This window comes from Microtus pennsylvanicus, chromosome 5, assembly GCF_037038515.1.
Source record: "Microtus pennsylvanicus isolate mMicPen1 chromosome 5, mMicPen1.hap1, whole genome shotgun sequence".
Taxonomy (NCBI): domain Eukaryota; kingdom Metazoa; phylum Chordata; class Mammalia; order Rodentia; family Cricetidae; genus Microtus; species Microtus pennsylvanicus.
In genome coordinates, this window is record NC_134583.1 from 124,088,185 (window position 1) to 124,096,509 (window position 8,325).

At 51.2% G+C, this 8,325-nt stretch overlaps 1 protein-coding gene across 11 annotated transcripts in view; it reads left to right on the plus strand.

The window, feature by feature from the left end:
* Btrc (beta-transducin repeat containing E3 ubiquitin protein ligase) overlaps positions 1-3,395 on the plus strand; it is a 179,591-nt gene extending 176,196 nt beyond the window's left edge. For all 11 annotated transcript variants that reach the window (XM_075974210.1, XM_075974209.1, XM_075974218.1 and 8 more), the window contains one exon: positions 379-3,395. The gene's annotated coding sequence lies outside the window, so the exon portion shown is untranslated. The remainder of the gene's footprint in view (positions 1-378) is intronic.
* Positions 3,396-8,325: the final 4,930 nt, after the last annotated feature.

Below are 8,325 nucleotides of genomic sequence, written 5' to 3' on the forward strand. Positions count from 1 at the left end.
TCTCCATACCCCAGCCAGCTTTCCGCCATACATACTTCTTAGAGAGATAGCACTGTGCTCCAGGACCGTCAGGCAGAGCCCACAGAGCCGTCCCTGCCTGCTCTGTTGTTGCAGGGAGCAGGGGAAAGCATGCACCATCCCGCCATTTGTTCCCTCTTAATCTCAGGATGTCAGAGTGCCTCTGCACAGAGCTAACCCTGTCCTCTGTGTAAGTCCCCAAGGAGACTGGGACAGAAGCACTTTGTGGGCAGGGAGCAGCCCTGGAGATGGATCCCCAAGCCTTTCTCATTGCCAGCCACATGAACATTCTTTTTGTCTTAGAGCAAGTGGAAAGTACAAGGAAAGGGGCTAATGACTGTTGGCTGTGTTTCCACACAGGACTCGTTAATGTCGCAGTATTTAACATATCTGCCAAGACCAGGGTGAACAACAACAATCACACTCCTACCCGGATTCCCCGGATGGATCAGCGAGGAGCAGGGCTTTGAGACTCCTGTTGGGACACAGTCGGTCAGCAGCTGACCAGGATGGTCTGCTCGGCACACCCGGCTGCTTCAGTGCTGCTATCAGAAGATGTCTTTATCTTGTGTGAATGATTGGAACTTTTAAGCCTCCCTTCCTGTTCCCTCCCCTTCCCCTCTGCACCTGTTTCTCTCCCATTGGGTTCCAGACAAAGATGACTTATAAATATATTTAGTGTTTTGCCAGAATCTCTCTTCCTTTGCCATTAAGCAGAAGAACTAGTTTCCCCATATGGCTCACTTCTAGGGGACAGGGGCTGCAGCTTCCAGGCAAAGAATGCCTGGCCTCTCCCTGTTAATGTAGGAGTGTTCAGCACCTGGCCGGAGCAGTCTAGGCCACTGCGTGGGAGGAGACAGCTGCCTGCACATCCTTAGAGGAGAGAGAGGGACACACACTGGAAGATCTGCACCTGCTGCCTCCTCCCCCACCTGGGTTCTGTCCCCCTTCCTCCTCTCCATCTTCAACCTGAGAAGGCATGTGCCGTGTCCTCATCTAGCACGAGGTGGATCACCCAGAAAATGGGACACTTGGAAGAGTTTGAGTACCCTAATTTCCAGGCTTTTGCTGCAAGTGACCCCGGGGCAGCGGTGGATTCATGAACATGACACTCGTCATATTTGCAGCTTTCTCTCTCCCTCCCTGTGCCCAGGGGGAGGGACAGGAATGTCCTGGGCGCCATCAGTGGTTGTGTTTGCTCTGGACTCAGCAGTCTCCTCGGTTCCATGTAGAGTGGAAAGGAGCTGCTGATTGCATTTCCTCTCATTAACAATTAGATGTGTAATAAAAAGCATTGTGCTTCATCTTAAATCACTGGCAAGGCCTGCAGAAAGGCTTGGAGTGGCCAGCACCAGGCACCACTGCACTCTGTACCGTGGCTCACATCTGTTTCCTTGACCGAGCCGGAAAGCACCCAGGCACCCATAACTGCCCAGACTGTGAGCACAGCAGCTTAAGAGATGGTCAGGAGAAAGCTGGTTCTCCATTTAGGCCAGTAAATATCTGTCAGTCTAACTGCCTCAACCTTGCACGGCAGATCCTTCCTTCTGCTTCCCCCAAACCCAGTATTTGCAGAAAGGCAAGGCTGCCAGAGGGGATCAGGGTGAAGCTTGGCACACAGGGTTACTAGTAAGCAGGAGCCTTCTCTTCCTTTCCCTCTCCCTGCCTTATTTTGCTGTCCACTTTCCCCAGCCAGTAAACTCTGGCAGTCAGTAAAAACGTAAGTGACTGGACTTCCTCAAGGGCTAAGCTGGCCACATGGAAGGCAGCACTGGGCCTCTGCCAGCAGACTCCAGACACAGACGCTCGTGGGTAAGCCTGGGAGAACTTGAACTGAGACCAACTCACTTTCCCCCAGCATGCATTGCCTGCTAAGGGATGGTTAAGGCATACCATTGGGCCTGAGGCCACACTACAGCCTTGCTTTTCCCTTGGAAACCAAGCAGTCAGGCTCTCATCACTGTTCCTAACCATGCATTTGAATTTAAGAAAGCCAGCTGAACCAGCTGCTATAAAAATAGAAATGGGGGCCAGTCCCAAGTGGCCTCTAGCCAGGCCACCTTCACTTCGGCAAGAGAGAGAGAAGAGAGCATCTTCATTCTCTGGTTTGCAACTCTTCCCTTACCCAAAGTGTCCCCGAGTGAATGCTGTTACATGCTGAGTCAGGTCACATGAGTGCCATTTCCTTTTCTTGTGTAACTGTAATCTCAAGTTACATCTAAGAAATATCTCTCCGTATTTGTTTCTCTTTTCCTGACCACCCACATGCTGCAGAGAGTCGTCTGATTAGCTGCGCTGAGCTCCTTGTCCACTGACTAATAGTGAAGGACTTTGCTGAAAAACAGGTCAGACATTAAGAGACCTAAGCTGCTTCAAGAAATGGTCTAGTGGCCATAACTTGACTAGCCCCTCAGTTATATGCTGCTTTGAAAGGCAGGAGTAGGAGAACATCTGGCTTTGGGGGAGATGTGGGTACTCCTGCACACTCGTCAGGCCAGCACTGCGCTCTCCTTCCGAGGTCTAGCTGTAGGTGTGCTGCTCTGACACCCTTGAGAAATGTGGCCACCCATTGTACTTAGGCCCTGGTGGACCCTGCGTGTTGACGCTGTTAGTTGGGTTCAGCTCTTTCTCCAGGCTGTCCTCTCTGCTGCTGATGGAAATGGGAATGAAGTTAAGTGGTCTGAGAAACTTGAATCGCTCACATTCTCAGCTCTGGGGTCATTTACCAGTTCATTGTAGAAGAAACAATCAGGTAAGTAGAAGTTCATTTCCAGAGAAGGTAAATCCCACTTACCATCTCTGCATGATTTCAGTGGGAATTGATTATCACCAATCCCCAACTGGGCGAGAATAAATGTAAAGTTTGACCTTTTTAAAAGAAAAGAGAAACAAAGAACATCTCAACACATTTAAAGGAATAGTAGACAAGAAGCTGCAAGTGTCCTGTGGCTCTGAGATGACTGTCCCCATGGTCAGTCTCTTTTTACTAAAATCTACCTTTCAGTGTACGGCTTGAAAGATAGCTGAAAGCCTTCTTAGGTGGATGAGCCTGTGTGTAGGGTACCCTGCTGGAGGCTGGACCACTGTGTCACTGGTGATGTCTAGACAAGGCCAAGATTCCTTGATGCTCGTGTGTGTGTGTGTGTGTGTGTGTGTGTGTGTGTGTGCACGTGCGTGCACGCGTGCTCACACTGGGTACATCCCTTCCCTTGAAGTGCAGTCAGAAAGTGGATGTGAATTATGGATGGGGAGCCTTTTACACTTGTCCCTTGGCTAAATTCTTTCAGATTTGTTGTAACTTTAGAGACAGAAACTGTTTGGAACTCTGTTGACGAGTAATAAAGTCTGGCCCCCGTAGCTTGTTTTGGAACTGGAAATGACACTGAGACTCCTAAATCATTCTGTAAGAAAAAAAAAATATTTTTAGCACTGCAAAGCCGGGGAGAAGGCTGTCCTCACTCATTCTCTCTCCTTTTCTTGCTGGCCTCTATCTGAGAGGCTGAACTTGACCTACGTGGTTAGCTTTTTGACTAGACGGAGAAAGCTAAAAATGATTAGGCCCATGGTGATGTTCATTGTCTTGGCATCTCCCTGAAGTAGATGGTGATACCTTCTGGTCCTGAATCTGAGACAGGTCCACCTAGATTAGTGCAGTACTGGGTAGAATGAGTCATGCTGGTACCCAGTCCCTGTGACTGCAGTCCATGCAGTGGTGATCAGTTTACAGTGTAACTTTGGTCCACACGAATCACCATCCCTATTTGATTAAATTCAGCACTTTGAAGTGCACTCAGAAACTCCCAATGGGGCCAGTCCTAGGACTCACACAGTGAGCATGGCTGGTACCAGTGAGGCAATAAAGCTGAGCTTTATATATGATGTCAGTCTCTTAAAGTTAAGAAGAGAAACCAAAGCAGCAGGTGGCTGCCCACTTGCAGGTGGAATCTACTGCATTGCTGTCCAGAAACCCCTAATGCTGGCAGCCCTGTTTTAACAAAATAGCCCAGTGCCTGTGGTCTGACATTTCCTGGAGGCAGTTGACTTCCCAAATATATACTTCTCAACAAACTCAGCTATCTGACTTAGCTTCTGAGTGTGTGTAGGGACAGAGACTGTGTGTTATCTCCCCTACCAAACCTTCCCCTTGGATGCTGAAGGAAAAGCACAACAGGGTAGACCTCTGGGTACCAAGGAAGCTGATACTTTCCCCAAGTAGTAACCCTCGAGCCCTGGCAGACTCCCTGAGGGTTCTCTGCGGACACTAGCAGGAGCAAGCCTGGCAGCAGTGTGAGCTAGAGAGCTTTTGGTTGTTCGCGCTTCGTCTCCTAGATTCTCCAGTGCTGAGTGCTTTCATTTTTGTGATTATGTTACAGTGATGTGTAGTCAATATTCCAATATGTTCACAAGCTAGGACCATGGTAATAGAGTGTGTTTGGTTTTTTAACTGTTTGGGGGAAAAAAGTAAATTACAAGTACAAGATTAAAGTGAATTTTCTAAGTGTCTTTTCTCTTTCACCCAGCATCATAAGGATGGTTGAGTTTTCAGAATACAGTCAAAAAACTGTACAGTAGATTATTTCTTTTATGAGAAAACCAGATCAGGAGTCTGTTGTGATAGCACTGGGGACACAGAGGCAAGTGGATCTCTTGAGTTCAAGACCAGCCCGGCCTATGTAATGAGATCCTGTATCAAAAACAAACCAAGGTCCAGCCAGTTGTGTGTGCTGTACTTGGGAGGCCGAGACAGGAGATTCTTGAGTTCAAGGGTACGTGGCAAGATGATCTACCTCAAAAGTAGGGGAAGAAAAAACGTGACTGAATGTTGTAAAGAAGCAATTCGGCATCCAAGTCATTCCTGCGGGGTCATGTTGAGCCACAGGGAGGGCTGTGGTGACAGCTGGCCTTGATCTGAACTCTCCTCTGCTCTTGGATGGGGGCCTCTCCGCTCCACCTCTTGACTCACAGGTTCCCCAGCCTTGGGAGTATTGCCAGAGACTCACAAGCCTCTTGGGAATAACGGTGCTGCTCCCAAGTGAGCCTCTCTCCCCCAGGACCAGTATACAGACAGGAAAGGACTGCTTCCTCCTACCCTTCTCCGTGGTGGCCCCAGTAGGACTCTAGTCAGAACTGATTCATCTTTGGGCTCAAAGACCTGTAAACTCATAAGCTTATAGTGTAAGCTTCCCTCAGCTGTGGCCTCGTCTTCCCTGGGTAGTCACTGTGCTCTCTAAGGTAGACTTGGGCTGTGGTCAGTGTCACCGGCCTCCACTAAGAGCTTACAGAATGGGTAGTGTAAAGTCACCTGATCTTACGCAGGTGTTAAATGCCCACAACCACATCTGTTTACTTAATAGGCAGCACCCCAGAGAGTTGCAAGGAGGGGGTGTCAGCAAAGATCTCTCATAGCTGCCAGCAGCTACTAGATAATGTTTTGACCAGCCTGACTCCTAAGCCCAGGACACAGCCTGAGGCCATGGGCCTAGGCCTCCAGTCTAGTGTCAGGCCAGTCCAGGGCCTGTTCTAGGGACAGCCCTTTGGCTGCCCTTCCTAAGGCTAGGCTGGAGTCCCATTTCCCTTTAAACCTTAGGGCTGGGTAGCCAGCAATGACTAAAAAGAGATTTTGCTTCTTCCTGATTGGCTCTTGCCAATTAAGAGCATTTTATTAGGCTGCTAATTAAAGGCACTTGGTTAGCAGCAGGAGAGGCCGGGTGGGTGCCTGGTGAGATGGAGCTGAAGCCAGGAGAAATTGTTTTCCTCCCCCACGGAAGCAGATTCTCTCAGTCCCGAACCTTTCCTGCTGAGCCTACCACGCCCCTTGCTTTCAATTAGTGACTCTGAGGGGAGTGAGGTCATTACTGAGCCCAGGTCCAGATCCCCCACCACCACCTCAGGCCACAGGAGGCCCTAGGAGCTGTCCAGGTCCCCAAGCACCACCTCCAGGGAAGGAGAGGCCAAGCCCAAGTGAAGGTGGCAAGATGACAATTGGTCACATCACTTTCCTCACCAAAAGGCTCATGTTGCATATCATATGGCATGATTCCTGTCAGGAGGAGACTGTCCCCCACTCGCTTTCTAAGAGTAGAGCCCCCTTAGGCCCTGAATGGGTCCAGGTTGGGGACTGGTGGCTGTGGGAATTCTGTAGCGCTGAGCCACGAGCATAACCCTGCTTCTTGCTCAGGTAGCCCTGAGTTTATTTCACCCTTTAGATCCATCCCCTTGGATGTCCCAGCGAGGCCTCACTCAGGCAAGCCTTTCTTTCCTGCCAGAGAGGAGGACTTGGCTGTGACCCGGCGCTGGGGGCAGGCACACCAGGTCATCAAGGACATCCCCTCTTCAGAACTCCCCTCACCTCTTCACTTAGCTGTAGAATTAACACCAGCCCCGGCTGGGAGAGCAGATTTATGGCTGGGCCCGCCTCCCTCCATTTAACCCAAGGCTGGCCCAGGCTCCAGACACTAAATTAGATTTTTGACAATTAGAGACTAATGGGCACAGAGCCAGGTATCTAGCACGGCCTTCGTGTAATACCCACCACTGGCTAGTCCCCTCCTCCACCGTCCCTCTGGTCTCCCATGGGTGGCATCTCCCCCTCCAAGCTCTGCACTCTGGTGGGTCACCTACTGCCCCCTCTTAGCCCCTGGCCCCATGCTGGTTAGCTCTGGTCATTTACTGTCCTCCTTGTCCTTCAGTCTTCTCATTGCCTTCAGGTTGCCTCCCTCCACCCCCCCCCCTTTTCCCAAGCCCATCCATCTGAAGTCTGTGCCACCACCAAGGACAGACTGCAAGCCCCTTGAGGGCAGGACTTGCGCCCTGTCTCGATCCTAAATTTAGTGCTTGCTAAGTATCACCCAGGCGCTCGTGTCCTTTCCCTCCCTCCTCTTGAGCCCCTGGATCTCCATGACTCCCATGACCTCACCCTGGGGACCTTGGACTGGGCCCTCTTTCCTGCTGGGCCCTCCACTCTTGCCAGTGGTGGTAATGAGGGTGCAGTAAGTGGCGCTGGGGGGAGCTGCTCACACTCACTCAGGCAGACTCATAGCTCTGTCAGGCTGATTGGTCCTGAGTGGAGGCACAAACGGCCCCCCATGGACACGCTGAGATTGGTTATAAAATTACAAGCATTTGTTCAGCTGTCAGTGGCTCCCCTCCCTCCCCTCTGCCTGCCTGCCAGTTCCTGCCTCCCCACCCATCCTCTCTCCCCTGGGGCCAGTCCCAACACCCTGAAGAACTGGCCAGGGGCCACCACAACATATAGGTCAGAGAGGCTGAGGCCACCAACTTTCCATCAGGACAGTCACAGCTCTGACTGGTCTCAGATGACCTCATCCTGTGCTCAGGTTTCCTAGTCTCTGAGTGTGGGTGGGGCTGCAGACAAAAAGGCCTTAGAGAGAACAAATGGTCTCGGTACACCTCCGTGGGACAACCAGTGTCCTGTGCAAAAGGGAGGAGTGATGGGTAGCAAGGGCCTGCTGTACCGAAGGAGGAAGCAACAGTAGCCAGCCTGGTCAGTGGAATCCAGCTTTCCTCCATTCAAGTGGCCAGTCACCTTCCTAGTTATCAGAGATCCCCAACCCCTACCACACCTTGCCATGGTCTCAATAGAGCCTTGCTGTGCCTTCTCAGAAGCAGGCTTAGCCCCTCGCCTGGTCTTTGCATACACCCCAGTGAGCCTTGGCAAGAGTCTAGATACCCCCAGCATATGTTACTGGAAATTCCAAACAGCCCTTGGGGTATCCTGTAGCCCCAGGTATCCCTGGGGGCTCTCGGTTGGGCTTGTAATGATCATACTCCTTGTCTTCTAGCTGCAAGGGCCCTTGTCGCTGGGGGCCCTGACCTCAAGATCTATTGACCAACCTTGATACTCCGATCCAGACATTGGTCCTTGCCTGTACCCCCAGCTGCAGCCTCAGTTCCTATCTGGATGTCCCAGGAGCCCTGTAGTCAGCCTGGATCCTTGGCTCTAAGAGGAGCTTATGGGAGCAACTGTTGGCTGCTGGCCACAAGGTACGTTCCTGCCGCTCTTCATCCGTTCTCAGCCTAGGATTGTATTGCTGTAATTACATCTTTGATTAGGGTGGTGACGGCTCATTGTCCAACAGTGTGGAGCAGGGCCTCCTGTCTACCGTCACCCCTGTCCAGACCCCCTGCTCAACTCTTCTCTTGCTTTGAGGATAAGAAGAGGACCAGACAACCAATTCTCTGTCCTCTGAGTCCCAGGCCCCGGAGTAGCCTCAAGGTCTGATGCCCTCTTGAATCCCTAAGAGTTCCCAAAGTACTTGAGAGGCCCTGTACCTCCACCCAGGGCAC